The 21269-nt window shown below is 37.5% G+C and overlaps 1 long non-coding RNA gene across 1 annotated transcript; it reads right to left on the bottom strand.

Annotated features, from left to right (window-relative positions):
• Positions 1–11239: 11239 nt before the first annotated feature.
• Positions 11240–17485, bottom strand: LOC140140300 (uncharacterized). Its single transcript, XR_011857242.1, has 3 exons — positions 17330–17485; positions 14218–14388; positions 11240–11401 (listed from the first exon to the last, which is right to left on the bottom strand). It is a non-coding gene; the product is annotated as an uncharacterized lncRNA (long non-coding RNA).
• Between the last annotated feature and the right edge of the window lie 3784 nt (positions 17486–21269).

The following is a 21269-nucleotide window of genomic DNA, read 5'->3' on the forward strand; positions in this document are numbered from 1 at the left end:
TCCCCAACTTTACACATGTCAAATTTTGGGATCCCAATTTGCAAACCTTAAATGGCCTAGATCATGTTGCGAGTGCAGCGTGCTAGAAAATTTGCATATTAAAAGCGTTTGGTACTTTTTTACTAAGCCTTTTAGAGCGTTTTTATTTTAAAGGCGGCCCGGCATGAATATGTGCCAAAAATCGCTTGCCCCTCCCTCTCAGCTGGCCAAAATCCTTCCTTCTTGGCTCAGCAAAATTGCCCCCCCCTTGGCCTGCCAACAAATCTTTTCCCCTTCCCCTTTGCACATGCCACATTTTTGGGTTCCCAATTTGCAAACTTTCTCAGATTTATAATTACATGATTAGCGAGCAGGAAATTGTACATTTTTAAACGTTTCTGTAGTGTGTTGCTATTTTAGCATGTGTAATTTAAACTTAAAGGGTGCTCTGTAAAAGTATGCCAAAAATTGTACCTCCCCCCATTCCCAGCCAGCCAAAAATTGCTTGCCCTCTCACCTTTTGGCTCGTTAAAAAATCCCCCCCCCCAAAAAAATATATATACGGTACCCTCCCCTAGGGCTCATAATTATTGCAAAGCCTCTAAGTGAAACTTATGCATTCCCAGGCTAATAATAATATGATAATGGATTTATGGGGAAGATGTTTATTTTGTCAAGACCGTAACCATGATTCTTTGTGGGGGTGCTGATTGGGGGCAATTTTGTGGAAGTAGACTTTCTTCCACAAATTTTGACCAAAAAAAGCTTTAAAAATAAACGCTTGCAAATTATTACATTTTGGGGCTTTTTGTATACTTTTGCAAATTGGGGGGCTGCCCCACCGCACTCCAGTCTAGCATAAAATTGGGCTCTGAGAGCTTCATTAGTTTACGATAGAGAACACTAAAATATCAAAACGGTAGGTGGTAAGTGCAGTCATTTTTACTCTGCGTTTCATGGTTTCAACACAGGAGAACTTTTGTGTTTATGTCAGAAATTTAGCAAAATATTGTGTCAATTATTTTACTTGATCTTTTCGAGCAAATGTTGCCTATTTCGAGAAATTCAAAATATTTTGGTTCACTTTTCTCGCTGTAATCAACATTTCCCACAGATTGAGCAAACTTAGTGGCAAATTGGAGTCAGATACCCCTTTGTGCACATTGATTGAAACAAAAAATCACACTCAGCAGAGTTTTTTTTACAGTTGTCAGTCGGTCAGGTTAAGGGGGTACTGCACCCCTGGCCAATTTAGTGCTTATTTTTGCATTTTCTCAAAAATTATAGCGCATTTGATACAAGTAAGATATGTATATGTTAGGGGCATACAAGGACTACAACTACTGCACTGAAAATTCAGCGACTCAAGGCAAGTAGTTATTGATTTATTGATCAAATAATGGTTTTCCCTCATTTTTGACTGTAACTCCACAACTGTTGTCTGTGCTGAAATACAATTTCCAGTGCAAGAGTTGCAGTCCTTGCCCCTATAATATACATATTACTTGTCACCAATTAATGCGCTCTAATTTTTGAGAAAATACAAAAATAGGAACAAAATTGGGCAGGGTGTAGTTCTATAGACAAACTCACCTATATGTTAATTTCTGCATCACAAACATTGCATTGCATTTAGGCTAACACATGGAAACCCTTTGTTTGGCAATATAAGCAGTTTGGTCGGGAATTAAAATTTTGAGTTTCATTTTGATAATGCTGGCAATATTTTACACATACACTGAATCGCATTTGTTTTGTATCTCAAATGCAGTTGCTGACATGGACACAAGCAGTGATGAGGATGTACTCCCAAGAAAAAAACATCTACTTGCATATAACGGTTAAGTATTTGTTCAACTGAACAGCCACAGCAGCACTCCAAAGATGTGCTGTCACATATTTGCATTGTCTGCAACAAAGTATAATACCCTGCCACAAAGGAAGCAGATTGAGATGCCAAGGGGCTCTGACATCTTGTACTTTCATAAGACAGAAATTGACGAAAGCCGTAGATGACAAATCATAGCAAAGACTGAAGGTGCATGCAGCAGCTTACAGGACCGGACAAACTGTGTTGTGCTAGTGGTTTGAAGTATCATGCAACATGCTACAGGGATTTTATCCCATATTAATTACCAACTCAACTTCAACTCCCAGGAATAATATACATGTAGAGTATACTTTGTAGATACAGCAATCCAGCTGTTTATGTTTGTGAATTCATGTGTTCAAGAGAAAGTCATAAGAGCCTCAAAGACTCAAAAAGTTGAATAAACTGTTAGTAGAGCAGGTAAAAGAGACAGACAGAGAAGATATTTCTTCTTATAAAACAACAATAAAGGCTGCAGCAGACATTTTCAGTTCACAGCTATGCCGTGTAAAACCACATCAGCACAACTGAAGTGAAATGGTGTATATGACACTTTGTTGATGACTGGCTTTATGATGAGTGTCAATAGTTAAGGAATTGCAGATTCTAAGTGAGACAATTCAGTGTTCTTCAAGTGATGTAAACAGACTCGGAGACATTAATTATGTATTATATTTATAGGAAGTTTATTGACATTTGACACACTGCTTTGGATAACCATGAACACATTTCAATTTTGATACTTGGAAGTGTATGATTACAGACATCAAATAAATGTCAGGGCCGTCTATTCTTCTATTATTCACCCCCCCCCCCCACACACACACACACCAGGGGAGGAAATAATTTTACCCCTTTGAGGAAGAATTTGGTTTTTTCAAAGAAAAAAAAGCTAGTTTCAAGGAAGATTAAAATAAAATGAATTATTATGTTATGGAGATGGGCTATGTAATTGGATTGGCTGGCAGTGACCGCTCTACAGGGTATGCAAATTATCAAGTGTCATTTAGGAAAGAATTATAATGGGTTTATATCATTTTATACATGTAGCAGTCTGTGGCTTTTACCCATCCCCATCAACAAAAATAATGATTTTGTAGGAAAACCAGGGAATGCTTAAAACAGGACAGTTGGTCAGTAATTTGTCCTCGCCTGGGCAATAGTGATCACTTATAATAATAATAAAGAGCCTACATATACCCCATTGTGGCCTGCAGGGGCATGTACACCATCCGCAATAATAAAAACATGTAAAAAGGGTAGTATTCATGAGTACTGAGGCATGTTACATGGGTAGTATGCGCAAGGTGCTACAAAATTACGGTTGCATTTGACAAATTTCAATTTGCATAATCAATTAGGGCCACTAATTAGAAAAGTTGATTAGGGTCCTAATTATTTTTATGCAAATTATGGAAATTTGCCAAATACATCCATAGGTTTGTTGCATTTTATGTGTATAGCCCATGTACCAAGTTTCAGTACTACCATACCTCTTATAATTGTATCTGAAAACTTTACTTTGCATAATTCATGCATATATAATGAAAAAATTACCTGACAACACTTCATGCCAAAAATAACGAAAATTATAAAAAGAAAGTTGTTGCCAATTTGTTGGTTTTGTACCATTTTGACAGACCATATCTTGAGAACCGAATGTCCGATTAAAATCAAAATTTCAGTTTTGTAATCAGGAGAGCATGGACTTTTAAATTGGAAAAAAAAATCTATATACTAGTGTTACCTTAGTTAAAACGTATTGAATAAACGTTTTAAGAACATTTTGTGTTTGCTGGGAACACATTGCCCAGAGGTTTTTTTTTTAAGATGTGTCTCAATTTCACTTAATTGTTGACCAAAGTGAGAGGGGTGGACCAAATATTTTCTCCTCCATTTTTTCCCTAGTAAATACTTCTTATTACCACTGACTCGTGCCCCCACCTGCCCCCCCCACTAGCTATGGCTATATAATAACATGGTTCATTGAACTTCATTCTCATATTTGAAGGGTATATTTTTGTTGTCTATCGCTACAAGATGAAAATAATTCTCAGGTATATCAAATCATTTTTAAATGAACATGTACGTTTTCAAGATTTTGTACACATTACACTTTGCACTTACAATTTCAAACGTCCAACTTGAAGGGGGTACTTCACCCCTGCCAAATTTTGTGCCTATTTTTGCATTTTTCGCAAAAATTATAGCGCATTGGGGACAAGTAAGATATGTATATTATAGGGGCAAGGACTACAACTAATGCACTGGAAATTTTATTTCAGCACCGACAACAGTTGTGGATTTACAGTCAAAAATGAGGGAAAACCAATATTTGATCAATAAATCAATAACTATTTTCCTTGAGTTGCTGAATTTTCAGTGCAGTAGTTGTAGTCCTTGCCCCTATAATATACATATCTTACTTGTCACCAATGCACTATAATTTGTAAGAAAAAATGCAAAAATAGGCACAAAATTGGGCAGGGGTGTAATACCCCTTAAGGTTGGTCTGAAACCTGGAATTATGGAAACTTTCGGGCCTCTAAATTGTTGGTCTAAAGTATATAAAAGTATACATATTTAGAATGGCAAAGACTTGATAAGTTCATCTGTGAGGTCAAATGTGGGCCAAAATGCCATTTTTCCCAAAATCCCAAAAATAACAGTTTTTGGCCCACTTCTTTTTCGTACATCGTAACAAAAAATTCTTGGGCCAAAATTTTGTTTTAAATTATTAATATTTAAAAACTTGAATTCAAAAAAATAAAAAAATGGGTCCTAGATATTTTTAAATTTTTATGGCGCTGGATAGTACATTACCCAGGAGATTACCCCACTGATCTCTAACCAATGTCTGTGGTTCACATACATGGATAGGCCTCCCAAAAAGCATTTTTTCAAGAAAAGTTCTGGTAGATTTTTGTTTTGCTATTAAAACCAGCTACATGTGTGTATGACCTATAATATAATAATAAAGGAATCATGGGTTTTCATTTGTGTAGTTTCATTTTTTTTAGCCTCCAAAGGCTAGATATTTTTTTTTTCCAATTTTAATGTATACTTTTATACAATGTTGGTTGGGGGTATTTTTTTTTTTCTCATCAGTGAGGCAAATTTTTTTTTTTTTCGTCTCACTAGCGGGTGAAGTTTTTTTTTTCGTCTCACTAGTGGGCGAAGTTTTTTTCAAAAAACTCCCATGCCCCCCTGGAAATCTAATGGTGCGCCCCTTACCAACATCGTAACCTTGATATCGTCTTCTTGACTGATCTGTATTCAGGGAATGCTGAATTCCATTACCCCCTCAGTGACTCAAGAATGTAGGCCTACTATTTTCCTTCTACCTTCAGTCTTGGAAAATAGTAGACATATACTCTCCAGATCACCTTGGGGTAATAATTTGCACACTTTCTATCATGAGCAGCCAATATTCCCACCATCCACTTGGTCATTGGGCTATTCCAGTTTAAATCCACACTACCCCTGTGGAAGATTTAGCCCGAGTCTTCCACAGATGGAGTATGAGTTTTCGAATAGAATAGACAGTTGGGTAACTTCCATTTGAAATACTCACTCCATCTAAGACCACTTGACATGTGACGTCATTACCCGGCAGTATGCGCACGCATTATGGCACTTTCCATTGTTCTTTGCCCTGCATTGTGCGTGCGCATCGTAGTTTGCTCAGGGCGTGTGTATTTTAAATCTCCCACCACATTTCATATGGTACAAGAAAGCCATTGAACTGTGAAGCGGTTCGTTCGAGCAAATCGAAAGACCAATCCCTCGCCTTTGTTGATAAACATTGATGTCAAGTGGTCTATAGGTAAAGCCATAATGCAGAGGGTGTATGGGTTTCAAAATAATTAACCCTGACCAATTACATTTGAAAAACATACTCCCCTGTGGAAGGATTGTAACTGGAATAGCCCAATATGAAGATATGACCTTAATCTCCCAGGGAGTGTGAATTTCAATTGTGGTTACCTGAATGGGTGACTCCACTTGAAATCTACATCACCTGTGTCAAAGATTAAGGTCATGTATTCCATAGGGGGTGTATGGATTTCAACTGGAATAGCCCATTTGGTGTATAACAATGTGTTTGAATAATAACAATGAAAAACACACTTTATCACAAGTTTGTACTTAATCATTAATATCTTTTATTTGCTAAATAAAGTTATCTCCATTTGTAATAAATGTGTTTGTTGAATATAAATTACTGACATCATTTGCCACTTGTATTGTATTACTAGTATATCATACTGTTATAACATGACAGAGTGCCGAATAACAACTTACTAAATATATAACTATAAAGCGTCCCCATTTGTTGAATTGCTTCCCGGGAGTGTTTCAGTTAATCGCTTGAATTCGAGATCAAGTTTTTATATTGTTTTATCATGTCAACAGACTCACCACAGTATTAGAGTAGATACCCGGCCCCCAACTCTACACAAAAGTTGACAACCATGAGAGTTACCAAATCTTTCAAAAGCCCCTTTTGCAATGATTTTTCATCAAATTACCCCTTTTTCATGCAAAATCGAGGACGAAATATGGCCAAAAACAACCCCTTTTTGCGGTTTTAAATGACTAGAATTTCAAACATCCGCTTTCAATGATTAGAATTTCAAACACCCCTTATCAATGACACTAAATATTGACATAAAATTTCTGGATTTTCTCAATTACTTTTTATCAAAATATCGCGGACAGTGCAAATTAAATACCCCTATTATGCTAATTTCACTGTCAAATTTCACGAAATTTTGCCAATTTCAAGGTCCTTGCTACTGGTAAAAATAACCCCTTTTCCACGCAATTTGGTAACTCTCATGGTTGTCAACTTTTGTGTTGAGTTGGGGGCAGGGCGTGATATCGAAACAATATGAATTTAATACACCCTTGATGCCATTTTCCAAAAAAATGCTATGTCTCGGAGCTTGCAAACATTTCAAAATCCAATGATTTCAGTTCATATGCACTACAAGTTGCCATATTTGGCTGAGAAATAGCACTATTAATCTAGGCTATGGAGCCATTTCAACAACACCTTGCATTCAGTGGGAAAAGGTCATTGAACTTTCAAACTTGATCATAACCCATTTAAGGGGTACTACACCTCTGTGGTAAATTTGTGACTATTTTTGCATTTTTCTCAAAAATTAATAACATATACTGGTAACAAAAGTTATGTATATTATTGGGGCAAGGAATCCAATTACTATACTGAAATTTCAGTGAATCAAGACAAGCGGTTCAGTAAATATGATAGGAAATGAGGTACATCCTAGCGGTACATGTACCTCATTTTCTATCATATTTACTGAACCGCTTGTCTTGTGTAAGCACCCAAAGAGCTATTTGGTTGAATACAATACTTGCACTTAAAAATTATGAATGATTAGAGTTTTGCCTTTTCACAAAGAAACAAACAACTGAAAAATGCCCATTACGGGCAAAACCTAGGTGGTACTACACCCCTTGATAAATTTGCGATTATTTTTGCATTTTTCTCTATAAGTAATAACACATTGGTAACAATTAAAAGTTATGTATATTATAGGGCAAGGAATCCAGTTACTACACTGTAATTTAAGTGACTCAAGACACGCGGTATGTTATTGATGATAAGAAAAGAGGTACCGCTAGAATGTACCTCATTTCTTTATATAATGAACCACTTGTCTTCAATCACTGAAATGTCAGTGAAGTATTATACATAACTTTTGTTACCAGAGTGTAGTAATTTTTTAAGAAAATGCAAAATTAGTCACAAAATTTATCAAGGGCGTAGTACCATACCACCTTAAAGCCTTCAATTTATAATGTACATCAAGGTTTAGGTGTAAGTAACATTAAAGGAGGCTGGTCAAATTTCATCGCATGATATTTCTACCATGGATGAATGATCTTGAAGTTAATACTACTGCCTATACCTCTTGGGACAGAATATTCCTTTGTTGCTACATCATAACACAAAAAATACTTTTTTTTATCTTGAGGCGACATTCTAGAAACAGTTTTTTAATTTTTTTTTTTTGATATCGGCCTTATTAACAAAAAAAATAACTTAATAAATTTCACATATGCCAATATGCACAAAATGATGCATAAAATCAGAGTCTCCGGCAATCATAGCATTGTGCCTTTTATGTTAGAAAAATAATTATGAAGCATGAATCGCATGGTTTATTTAAAACAAACTCATATTGACTATAAAAGCGAATAAAACAGTCGGCTCTCAACACGCGATATTCAAAATTCCTGCGCTGAATCTGTCTAAGTGCAATGACATAATGGTTATTTGTACCAGTACTCAATTGTCATTACACTCGACAATTTCAGCGCCAGGAATTTTGAATGTCCCCGATGAGAGACGGGTGTTTTAATCGCTTTATAGTCACGATGAGTTTGTTTTAAATAAAACCATGTGATTCGTGCTTGATAGTTATTTTTTTACATATAAGGCATAATGTTGTGATTGCCAGAGACTTCCTTTAAAAGATACTACAATGTAGGCCTAGTTCACCTGTCAATCAAACTCAGAAACAGTTTGTTTGTATACATTTTTCTTGATGATTGAAATTTCTAACCCATCGGGAAACAGCATGCCCTATGGTTAGTTTTTTACCTTTAAACATACAAACTCTCTAAAAAGTTAGGTCTTAGTAATAGGAAACTAATGCTAGAAAACAATTCCTAGAAAAGTTGCCCTTTTCCTTCCTAAAGTTCAGACATCATTGGCCATTGTCTCTGATTGTGTGCTTTTAAAGTTAAACATATCACAGGCCGTGGTGAGGATTGACATGATCGTCAGATGCAAAATAGTTCACTCATTTCTGACTATCATTATGAATGCATGTTTTTGAAGCTCCTAAAAAATTGGTTAATGCAAACCATGCAATACAAACAAAATGCCCTTTTAATATGATACATGCAGAGAGCAGCATGCACTTTGCTCAGTGTGCTACACTATATATGCAGTATGCTCTGTGTGATACAAAAATACACAATTACTTTACTATCAACAATAGCATTGACATAACTACACAAAAGATACAGAAAAGGGATATACAGGGTGTAACAAAAAGTTTACCATCAACTTTTGCTTGTAAAGTTGACCAGGTGCATATAGCCAGGATATGTGGCTGCTAAGGGCTGTTATTTTCTTCGGGCAGGAGGGCACCTATGTTTCAGATGGACATTTTATTTTTAAAAAGACCATATATATACAATACATAAAAAATATTTCAGTATAGCCCCTCACGAAAACTAGTGCATTGCATTTGTGCTTGCTCAATTAGCATTTTGTGCAAATTTTAGTACACAATTTGTTACCGTTCTTTTTTATGGACCTTTTCATTTTACATGTAAAGTCTATGGAGATTAATATTAGAGAAGGCTGTTAATTATGGATGCTATAGCCTCATTTTAGGCTATTTTAAGAACTTACAAGTTCATAAAAATGGCAACAAATTGTGTAATAAAATAGAAAATGCCACTTGAGCAAGTCCAATTAAAAATACGTCTGGAGTGGGGGCTATAGCTAAAACAAAAAATGTCCTACACCTTAGGCCAAGTAAAAAAATAAACATATTTCACGTCAAAAATATAAAAAAAAAGGAGGAAGAGGGGCCTTTTATTTTGTATTTTTATCGCAAAATCAGTGTAAATACCCATAATTAGAGCTGTTTTAGCGTATACAATAATGCCTGGAAAAAGGAGGAGGCCTCTTTTTATTTGTTGTTCTGAGAGATAGGCCCCTCTAACTATCACAAAACCTTTAGACTATAGAAAGCACCTCTACTTCCTAGACATATTTTTTGAAAAGTTGTAACTGAATTTCAAAAAATAAAAATATAATTGAAGAAACCTCAAAAAAGGAAGCGGGAGGGGGCGTGAAACATGTTTATTTTTTTATTTGGCCTTAGTGGTTATGAAACAAAGGTGAGGGGTCATGAATATGTCAGTGAGCAGAGTCGATTTTTATGAACCCCTTCCATCGTGGGCTGAAAATTTTGTGACCCCCTATCTTTGGCGGAATATTTTGATGACCGCGCTTTTGTACGGATACCAGAGACAAATTTCCAAAAAAGTTAAGAAATGTGTGTTTGATGGAAAGGTGTGCACAGTACAGAAACATTATTTTGTCATTGTAACTAAAGATTGTAAAATTTGTGATGGAAAGTGTAAATGTGCTCGTAGGGCACCCACATTTTTTTAAAGTCACACGCCATTTCACTCGTTTTCAGAGAAGAACGGCAGCCCTTGCTCAGATTGACGCGAATGCCTTGTTATTCTGTTAATGAGCGACATATACAAGGAGCTTTGTTTGTGCAGACCAATGTCTAAGGCGCGTAATCGGCCAATCAAATTATCATGTCTGTAGTTATGTTTGTCAGACGATTGAATCAGCCAATCAGAACCAGTGCCGTAACTACCGGGGGCAGAGGGGGGCAACGTGCCCCGGGCGCTACCCTTAAGGGGGTACCAAATTGACCAATTCAGCATCGATTCCGCGCCCCTCCAAGCGATGAAAGTCAAAATTTTCAGCACAAAATCTATTGAAAGAACATTTTAAGACCGATATTCAACTTCTAGTAACCAAAATTAATTAGTGGTAGGCCTTATTTGTCCAAAATTTTGCGCGTCCCGCGCGCAAAAAAATAAAAAAATTTCCCACGTCTAAGATATTCTGGGGGGGTGTAGGCGCAAATTTTTTTTTCTTGCCCCAGGCGCTACCAAACCTAGTTACGCCACTGATTAGAACCCTACTAACGTGTTTACACTGTGCCCACTCTCAAAATGTAAACAAGTGCCATTCTTCTTTGAAGGAAACTGTAGTAATTATAACCTCCTTTTTGGTGTAAAAAATTATGACCCTCACTATTTTTGGTATACAATTTGTATGACCCCTAGTATATTCATGACCCCATTCTGAAGAAAATGACAGCCCCCTAAATACACAAAAAATTGTCTTTTATGCAAAGGTCATTCAGCAGTTTTGAGCCAACCTGAAGCATTCATCCTTGTTCACCTTAACTGATATTGGAGGTCAAGCTTCACCTCGATCAGCTTACTTTTTGCTCACAAATTTGAAGTCAACTTTCACTATATAAAGTGTTCTGTTGGGCCAAGCTTCACCATGCATCCAAAAGGATTTTCATTGTCTCACCATTTATGCGTTCAATTTGCCACCATGCATCGGTTCACGATAATAATGCCTGAAAGCGAAAGCCAAGTTTAACCTTAATCATACGAATGCTTTTATTAGTTCAAGCTTCACCCAGAAGTTCATTTTGATAAGTCTAAACTTAATCATCGTAAAGCGGTATCCAAGAAGAAGAAAATAGTGAAGCTTGACGTGGCTTGAGGAGGTACTGAGTTCCAAGATTCACAATGATGCCCACATTAATGTCTACTGGATCTTCTTATTGTGGGATAGCAACCCCTGTAAACATGGTAAATGTATTCCTTATTTTTAAGATGCTCGCTTGGCTTCTGTAACAGTATCCACATCAAGTTGTGAAGCAAGTGTGTATGCTGTGGATAGAAAAAAATACGATTATTATTGACATATCTCTGTTGAAATGTTCTCATTCCTAAAACACTATTACAATGTACCAAATCATTGTATATATTATCTTCAATTAATTGTCACCATAATTAGTTCCCTTCTCCTAATAAACAAGAAATCAAGGGCTCAGGGACATAACATCTTAACTCAAAATTGCTAGTTTGAGTGCACTGTGTAAATACAAACCATGATGTCTATATGATTTTGTGTACATTAAAATTTTCATATTAAAATCTCATTTTCATCACAACGATACTGTGGCGTATATTGGGGGTGCCACCAGTGTTCGAAATATCAAATATGCCTCAAAAAGTTACAGGCCAGCCAGGCTTGACCTTTTAAAAAAGTTACCGGCCAGCCAACTAGATGCCAGTCAGAAAATTTCCGGCCAGGCCAAAAAGTTACATGCCAATGGCCGACTGACCGGGCATATTTTGTATGCTGGGTGCCACCCCCAGTCCCAACCTTTCCCTGGTTCTGGAATAAGGTGCATCTCATGCCCCTCTTGTCAAGCAAATTTCTTGTCCCTAGTCTCAAAACATGCCATTGGTCAATATATTACTGCATACCAAATTTAAAATTATTCCAAAATCATAATAGGGGCCTCCGTGATGCTGAAATTGTTGGTCAATGACCATACCCTAATGTTAATGTTAGAAATTATTGCTGCCTTATGCATTTTAGTTCATGCAGTTAGGACTATTAATGAATAAAGATGTTAAAAAAGCATACTTGTCTCAAAATTAAACATAAGGGAGCTATCTACAAAGACCAAGTTTATGTAAACACAAATGGCTGCCTTGTGCTGTCTTTACTGTGTAATTGTGAAATTGCTAAAATATTCATAACTTTCCTATTTGTGCTATAAACTTTGACCTGTTAGGCAGATAATACTAAAGACTTGAGATCACACACTTGCATCTAGACCTTGCTCAATTTGATGAGACAACACACACAGGCCTGATGAGCTCGAGGATAGCCTTGTTCAAGGCCTTCTAAGATTTCCTCCCTACTTGAACTATTTTTGGGCTCATGAAGTCAGTGAGGGCCACAGATTACAGCTATTAATGACCGTGCGTATGCTGAAAAATTGAACTTGGGCTCAGTCTACGAACCGCCAAACAGCCTTGTCTCGCCATACGAGCTCGCAGGCACAACCCGAGTTTGATTGTTCAACTTAAAACACATGATTATAAGCAGCCACAGTCTGTGATGGTCATATCATGGACAGGGTTGTAGCTAGGATATTTTCAGTGCTGGGTGGCATTTGATGAAAATCTTGCATATTTATTTATTTATTTATTTATTTATTTATTTATTTATTTATTTATTTATTTCTTATTTAACCTGGGGTGACCAATCAATGCACTGGCATTGTTCTCCCTTAGTTCCCAGGTGGAAATTGTTTGCCAAAATAGACCAAATTCTTAACTAATTCAATAAAATGCTGCAATTTTGGCCTCTGAGTGGTGGGCTCCAATGCTAAAATTGGAGCCGAGTGATAAACTCCAAAACCGATTGGTGGGCTCTACCGCCCACCACCGCCCACTGTAGCTACATCCCTGATCATGGACTTGGCAAGCCCAAAAGTTGTGATAGGATTCAAGTGCTGGTCATGAGGGAGGAAACTTAGAGGGCTAGCCAGAGGGCTGAGGTTCTTCAAATCTTGAGATTGGATATCTTCGATTGGCACTTTCAGGAAATCAGAGCTGGGTTTTACTCCATGCTCAACGCTCATTGATATTGAGGGCATTAATGTCATTGAGTGATGCTTTGGTACATGTATGCTTCAGAGTCTCAACATTCTGGGGAAAGGAAATCAGGACCATATTGTTTATCTCTGGAATATGAAGTGTGATCCAAGGATCATGCACATTGCACAGCTAGATCAGCAAGGGCTGCAGATGGAGTCATTTCTGTAGACACTGATGAGGGTTTCCCAAATCCAGTTCCAATAAGGCATATATGTGTCATGATTATTTACGTCATTCTGCTTCATACTTTGCCTTTCATCTGGCCTAGCATCTACAATGCTCTAGAATTTTAAACTTCTGAGTTTGCTCACCACTACCTATCCACAACTTCACGATATAAACCACCTCTGCTGAGAACTCCCATCTGAAGATTTGAAGAACCTCAGCCTCCATTCTTTTAACATATTGGGTGCTGTGACTGCTGTCTCATCAAATTGAGCAAGGTCAATAAATGTGCAAATGTGCGATCACTCTTCTGTAGTAGTATCAGCCTAACAGGTCAAAGTTGGCACAAAAACAGTAACGTTATGTATTCACAATTACACAGTAAAGACAGCAAATGGCAGCCAATTTTGTTTACATATAAAACTTGGCCTTGTTATTTTTTGAGTAAGACTGTTATTTTGATCATCTTTTATTCATTGATAGTAGTAAGGACTAAGTTACTAGTACAGCAGTCATTTGTAATGTACACAATGCATGAATAAAATAGCTGCCTTATGCATATGGTATGGCTATTGACCCCAAAACGACTTTGGAATAATTTTAAATTTGCAATGGGGACAAGAAATTTGTGTGACATGAGGTGATGGGGGGCACGAGATGTACCCTATTCTGGAGCCACTGATTTTGTTTCTAGATATTTGTGTAACTGCATTTCACAAAATGACCAAGTGATAATTTCGACAAGTTGGTACTTTCACAGCTTTGGGGCACATCCATTTTGTATCCTTGCCCTTGGCGCACAACCCCCTAGCTACACCAGGCAACATGAAAAGAAACATATATACGGGAATAGCTGTTCTTACCAACAATGGCTGGTGTGTGTCATTCATGGTCTTGTTTGATCACATCTAATCCTGTTCTGCCCCACTGTAAAAATCATCCATCAATCTTCTACATAGTTTTGCAAATGTCTTCTCCATATCCAGTGTACTTGGAAACACAAACACTGCCATGCCTGGAGTAAGCTCCACCATCTGGAAGTAGTAAAACAGTTCAGTATAATTATAACACTTACTGGCAAAGTTCATGGAGATTGAATGAAAGTTAAAAAATTGGCTCAAATTTATTTAGCTGTCAACGTCACACAAGTAGCCTACAGGTACTGTATTCACCATAATTAGTTCCTTCTCCTAATAACCACCCTTAGAGAAACTTTTGAAAGACAGCTGTACAACTAAATTCATCAAATGTCTAAATAAAAGTATACCTCAGTTCTAAACAGTGGTGGCACTACTAGGGGCAGGGGGCATTTGCACATAAAAAATAATTTTATTAAAGAACATCCATGGATCACTTTGCAGGGTCTTAGGCAAGATTTGAAGGTTTGGGTGTGTAAATTGAAAAAACTGGGTGTGTAAATTTAAACATTTGTGTACAAAGTATAGGCCATGTGGGCAAAAACTGGACGTGTACAAATTTGGGTGTGTAACATTTGCTGGCTGCCTAAGCCCTACAATCAAAGAAATTAATGTTGGTACACTCGGGCATACTAAATGTAAATCGCCACCCCTCTCCCCCAGTTCAATGTTGATGAAAGCACTTTTTCCATTGGGCTCTCCAGTCTCCCCAACATTGATTGAGGGGAATGGGGAGGGAAGAGGAAAGGAGAAGGTATGTACTTCTCATCAAACATAGTTATACTAATTTCACTTAACTCTCAGAGCGGCAATGAAGAGTTCCAACATATTGTCAAGGTGTACCAACTATTAAATTCCTTGATTGTAGCTTCCAAGACTATTTGTGGTACTATTTGTGATTTATCCCTCAGAATGGATAAAATAAAAATCAAATCAAATGCCTTGATCAAACTTCATCCAGCAGGAATATCTCCAATATTCTACATTTCAATTTTTTATTTACGATTTAGCAAAGGAATATACTATAGATAATGCATGATGTATATATCGAATTTTTTATATGATGTATTTTATTGACACAAAATTTGATACAGGTAAAATATGCCCTTCCTGACTGCCATTCTGCCCTTTTTTATGTCCTCTACCAACGGCTAAAATAGTACAAAATATTGCACCAAATGGTGTCATTTGCACCTCAAATTTTTTTAAATCGATAGCTTCACAGGGGGGACACCCCTCTGGCTCCCCCACCCCAGGTGCTAAAGCAGCCATTGAGTGGCACTTTGCTGTTTTCTTTTATTTCATGTGGCACTTCAACATATTTGAGGAAGCCTAATGTACATGATACTTGTTGTGAACATAGCGAGCAGGAAATTGGCAAAGTGTTTCCGTAACTGTTTTCCTTTATAAAGCCATTTTAGAGTGTTTTATTTAAAAGGCTCCCCTTACTTGATAACTCTAGCTTCGAATTTCAAATTTTTTTTTTGCACACGATAGTTACGCATTCGATGCTAGAGTGCATTGCTAAAATGTTTTTCGGTGGGACAGCGGTGCAATCTTTTGTTATATTTATTCTGTTTAAATGTTGAAATTTGGATGAAAGTTATTTTGATGAGTCAACTACAGTACGGTATCTTTTGAGCAAGATTTGCCTATTTTGAACAGTCTAAAATTTTGCTAAAGTTTAATTTTAGCAACATTTTTTATGCGATTGTCTGTCGTGATCAGCTGTGTAATTTACTATTTTACTTCTGAACTTCCATTGCTTTACACGTACGTGTCATGCTTCAACAAATCCGACTAGATTTTGAATGCAATGGTCTCTAGAATGTAGGTATGCTAGGTGAATTCAAATTTGCCATCAAACTGCATCATTTTATATATCAAATTAAAGCCCTTGAGTAAACAAAGCCAAAACTGAAAACCTTTTTTTCATAGCACTTTCCGTAGCAAAGTTACATCTTGTCAAAGATTGACTTTCATCAAACAATGTCAAAAAGATTCAGCTAGCAAAATCAGGCCGTTGCAACTTCTATACTAGCGCAATACAAAAAGATGGCGTCAGCGTCGGGCTTCCCCTGTGTATTACCCTGTACTGATAGCCTAAAGAAACTGCAGAAAAATGCTGCTGCCACCTACGATAGTACTGCGTAGTGTTGTGGAGACTTACGTTAACATGACGTCACGAATATGCTAATTACAGAAAAATGCTGCTGCCATCTACGTCCACATGTTGCAAGCGTGATTTATCGCTGACCTCACATCGACGAACGGAGTTGCAAGTCCATCGCGCTTCGTGCTCTATTACGTCCATGGCAAAATTCCCCAAAACGGCATTTCGGGGGTGTTTCTAGATCTTAGTCTCATTATGATAGCAGCTTTTTTTGCTATCAAAATCAAAAATTCCATGTCGAGTGACTTATCACCATAAAAATCATATATTTGGGTCAAGTGAAGTATAGAAAACATATTTATGTAGGTTTCTTTCTTCGGCACAAGTTTCGGGCATTTCTATGTAAAAATGCATTGACATTGTCGGCGAATTTGGCTGACTAGCAAATGTGTTTGCCTGGCATACCTAGAATGTGAAGCTATCGGTGAACAAATTCTTGGCTATCTCTTCTCGAGCAACTTGGAGCAAGGCACCCATGTGTGCCAAAAATCACTTGCTCCCCCTCGGCTCGGCTTGCCAAAAATTGCTTGCCCCACCCCTTTCGCTCGATAAATATTTCTTGGCACCCCCCTCCCATTTTACCGCCAGGAATTTTTATAGGGCATTAGGGGGGTGCTTATTTTGTACAAGTGGACTTTTTTCCAGGTGGGGGTGGCAATTTTACATCGCACCCACCCCCACCCATAACCCCCCGGCTCATAATTATTGCACAGCCCCTACGTCAGAAGTAGGTATAGTGCAATAGATAGAACATGCCCGGGAACAGCCCCGACCGAGAGAATGCTAAATATCTTTATCATGTTTACTTTAAGCTTACCCATGTTGTTTAACCCGGGCTAAGTTACTAAACACACGTCACACATATTTTTAGACTGAAGTACTTACTTAATATAGGTGATAGCTGCTAACGACGCCTCTTTCTTTCTCCAGGCATGCCAGGATATCAGTAAAAGTAATATTAGTGGATGAATTATTCACTAGAAAGAATAAGATGACTGGAATTCTTCTTCGCATGTGTGTACATACATGCATATATATACCAATCCAGCTGATCAGCTGATTCGTTGATTAGTCTCCCACCAGTCGTAAACCAAACTGGTTACGGCATGTATAGCAAGTCAACCCTGCCATAAATCGTTTTAAATTGAAAGAGATGAAATTCCCCTCAAATTCGCATTTTGAAAAGGAAATTTTTAACTTTATCTGGCTGACCTGATAGCTTATGATTTTCTTAAACAAAATATGGCAAAAAAAATTTTTTGGAAAATTTTTTTGAGGGGTCTTGGACCACGCCCATTCCACCTCCCTTAAAGCCATATTATAACATTTGCTGAGGAAGACGCACTCACTGAATTTTTAAAATTCCTTTTTACACAATTAAATTGTACTTTATTAAACCAATATACCCTGCAAAAATCAAAACTCTAGGTGCTGTAGTTTTGTCAAAATCCGAGATTTTGAATAAAACGCCGGAACCGGCGCTTTATTATTACGATGGAATTATTAGTCGAACGCATACACGATGTTCATAACACACAGTACGTACACGGCGTGCAGGACGGTGATATACACAACAAAGGGTCGTACCGCAACATGACCGAAGGAGTGGTACGTATTGGCGACATGTACGCTGGTAGTAAATTCCAATTTTCTTTGCTTTGCTGTAGTTGTTCGGCTCAAAAATAAAAGGGGATATCTGACAGTAAAAGCTAACATTTTATGGCAAATAAATGCTAATCTATTTTGTTTGAAAATGTTATAATATGGCTTTAACAGAAATATCCCCCCATTAATTATGCTAAAGAGCGTCATAATGCGTTTTTATTTTGTTAGCACTTGAATTTAATAATGCACTTTACATTACATTGCTTTTAAATCTTAACCAATTCTTTTTAACAGATTTAGTTCATAAATGATTTTTTTCTGAACAATGTCCGTTCTCATAAAGCCAGTGGTAGTATGTGACCCATATGCATGGGAGTCAGTGACATCCGATGACATTGTTCAGTCCAGCTTTCCAGAAAGTGACCGTCGCCTGAGTTATTACCCTGATTCTAGCTAAAACGAAGGTAAAACACCACAAATTGTTTCAGGCATCTTTAACGTAGTTTAAGAGCCAGTCTCCCTTATTATGTACCCAACTGTGATACAAAAATAAAATTGAATTTTCTCTAAAAAATGTATTTACACCAACAACGCACATGTACAATATGAGCGTGCACAGCGCCCTCGTTCAGCTTTAAAAAAATCTTGAAATTTCAGCCTCTCTGAGCCTTACTTGCGAATGGTAAACTTTGGAGGTGCATAACATCGTGCGCCATCATTATCCCAACCTGCATTTTGCATTTTTTTGAAGTACCAAATGGTTACATTACAAAAACCAAGAAAAAAAGTTGGGATCTTGATGGCGCACAAAATCAGCAAATCCAATGATTAGATGAAAAGCGCCCTCGTCATGGCAGGAAAAAGTGGGCAATACGGGAAGCTCATTGCCGGGAAACTTTTGGTTTTCGACCAAAAAAATAAAGAAATACATCAGGGAAATATGTCATACTGGAGGGAAATTCTGGATTGCTTGCAGGGAAAAATTTTCAGCCTCTGGCCCTCGTGCAAACTTCAAAGCATCATAACGGGCTGCGCCATCAATATCCCAAGTCCGAACAAGTTTGAAATTAAAGACCTCAATGGTAAATTTCATTTTTCAGCAAAAAGATTTTGGGATTTCGATGGCGCACATAGTTAACAGAGGTCAAAGGTCAAAATTTCCTATTTTCGCACATTTTTACATGCCTGTATTATTGCGCGCCAACGTCACCGAAAACTCTACGAATAGCATTTCATTAAAGAAGAGGTAATTCTCTGTAAGTACTGAAACAATTAGCTTGGGATCTCTTGATCTTCATGTTTTTCTGATTTTTTGAAAATGGACTTACTTGCAGTAGCGTATTTAGCAATATGATGAAGACTCCGCAGTCTTCACCCATTCAAAACTCTCTGGCCACCAATTCAATGCCGACGACATCATAATCTTCGACAAGGAGGAGAGGTGGTTTGAGAGGGGAGTGAAAGAATCCATCCGGGAAAGAGCTGAGCAGCCAGTACTCAACAAGAAGGGGGGCCTCCGTTTCCTGCTATCGCACGCCTGGGACCCCACCGTGAAACTACTTCCTCGCCGATTACCATCACGTGACCAAACCATCAGTCAAGTTTCTGCGCAGTCTGATGAAGACCCGGTGAACGGGTCGCAACGTTACTGAAAAAATCGTTGGTGAGTCCAGTATTTGATTCATATTTTTGTCTATTTTATACTACTGGATGACTCAAAACATTCACAATCTTATATGTAGGCAAGCTTCGAATCATGTGACTCTAATGATCCGACCATGGAGGTATATCTGAAGCTTCAGATCTTCTGAAGACCATTATTCGGAAGCCTATTAGTTACACGAGTTACAAGAGCTATCATGGTTATAAGAGGAGGTACACATACAAACTGCAGCAAAACTCTTCATTGCTAACATTTAAAAAAATCGCTGATATGTATATTAATTTAAATAGCCCTTCCTATACATTGGTAGCGGAGGCCAGTGGTTGTTAATCCGTGACGAATCCACATCTTTGCAGTATCGTATGCGCGAACGCAAGCGCGCTTACGCGTGAGCCAGTAAAACTCGTCATGCCTGCATATATATATATATATGGCAGATGCACTGGAGTGCTGTAGAAGAATTAAGCGGAAGGTGAACCAAGAAGAAGCGGTAGATGCCCTCTGTGCCCTTAGTTTTTTTGCAAATTTTGTTGTTTTAACTCCCATTTTTAGCGGTACCACCGGTGGACAGTCGTCTTAGGGTATTTTAATAAAGGCACTTAATTTAATGCCCACGTGACCAGATGGGCGCTGACATTACAACTTCTGGATAGGATGTCTGGAAAAGTGACCTTTGGCACCGTGAGTGGTCTTCCTGTGTATTTCAATTGGAAATTTGTCATTTTTGTAGTATTAGTGAATTGTAGTATTATTGAATGAGTTTCCGTCAATAACTTTTTTCCATAGGTGAAAACTAATTATTTTGCCTTATACATTTTCAGCTATTTTGATGATATTTGTCTGTAAATATCTTAGCATTGTAGCACATATACTGATCACTTGGTGGTCTTGGTATGGCGGCGCCCATTGGTCACGTGGGCATTAAATTTAGTGCCTTTTATTAAATAGCCTATGTACACTGGTTGAAGGTGGAATAGTAGTATGCAGTCATCTGTGTGGGTTTGAAGGGATGGAAGGATGCACGCCATCGGCTGAAGCAATACCTTTATTCTCATTCTTAGAGACTTCAATCAAAATTAATATAATATAAAGTCATAAGTATACCAAATTCTAATCACACTAAATTCTGCATTTTACAAGGAATTACCTAGGGCTTAGAATCGATCAGTCCAGTTGTTGTTATATCACTCATACATAAATTCTAGACAGTTCATTGGTTGATTACCATTTGCCATTTTTACCATCAACCTCTCCGTGTGATAGTCTTTACTATCATAGTGCTCTGCCGTAGTGCGCCTGCGCTAAGCCGTGCGCTGACTCTTGGACTCGCCGATTTAGTTATGGGGTAGACCCCAAAATGTGAAGTATATCACGGCAAAGCATGGTGTTATGTTGATGAAAAAATGTATTTCCTACCTTAAATAGTATTTTAGTAATAGAATTTATGCATGAGTGATATAAAACAAATATTAACTGTCTTAAATTCGTGTAATGGTCGAAATATAATCACTCGGTGAAAGATGTATTGTTCCATCTTTCACCTCGTGATTATATTTC

Source organism: Amphiura filiformis, chromosome 19 (assembly GCF_039555335.1).
Source record: "Amphiura filiformis chromosome 19, Afil_fr2py, whole genome shotgun sequence".
Taxonomy (NCBI): Eukaryota; Metazoa; Echinodermata; class Ophiuroidea; order Amphilepidida; family Amphiuridae; genus Amphiura; species Amphiura filiformis.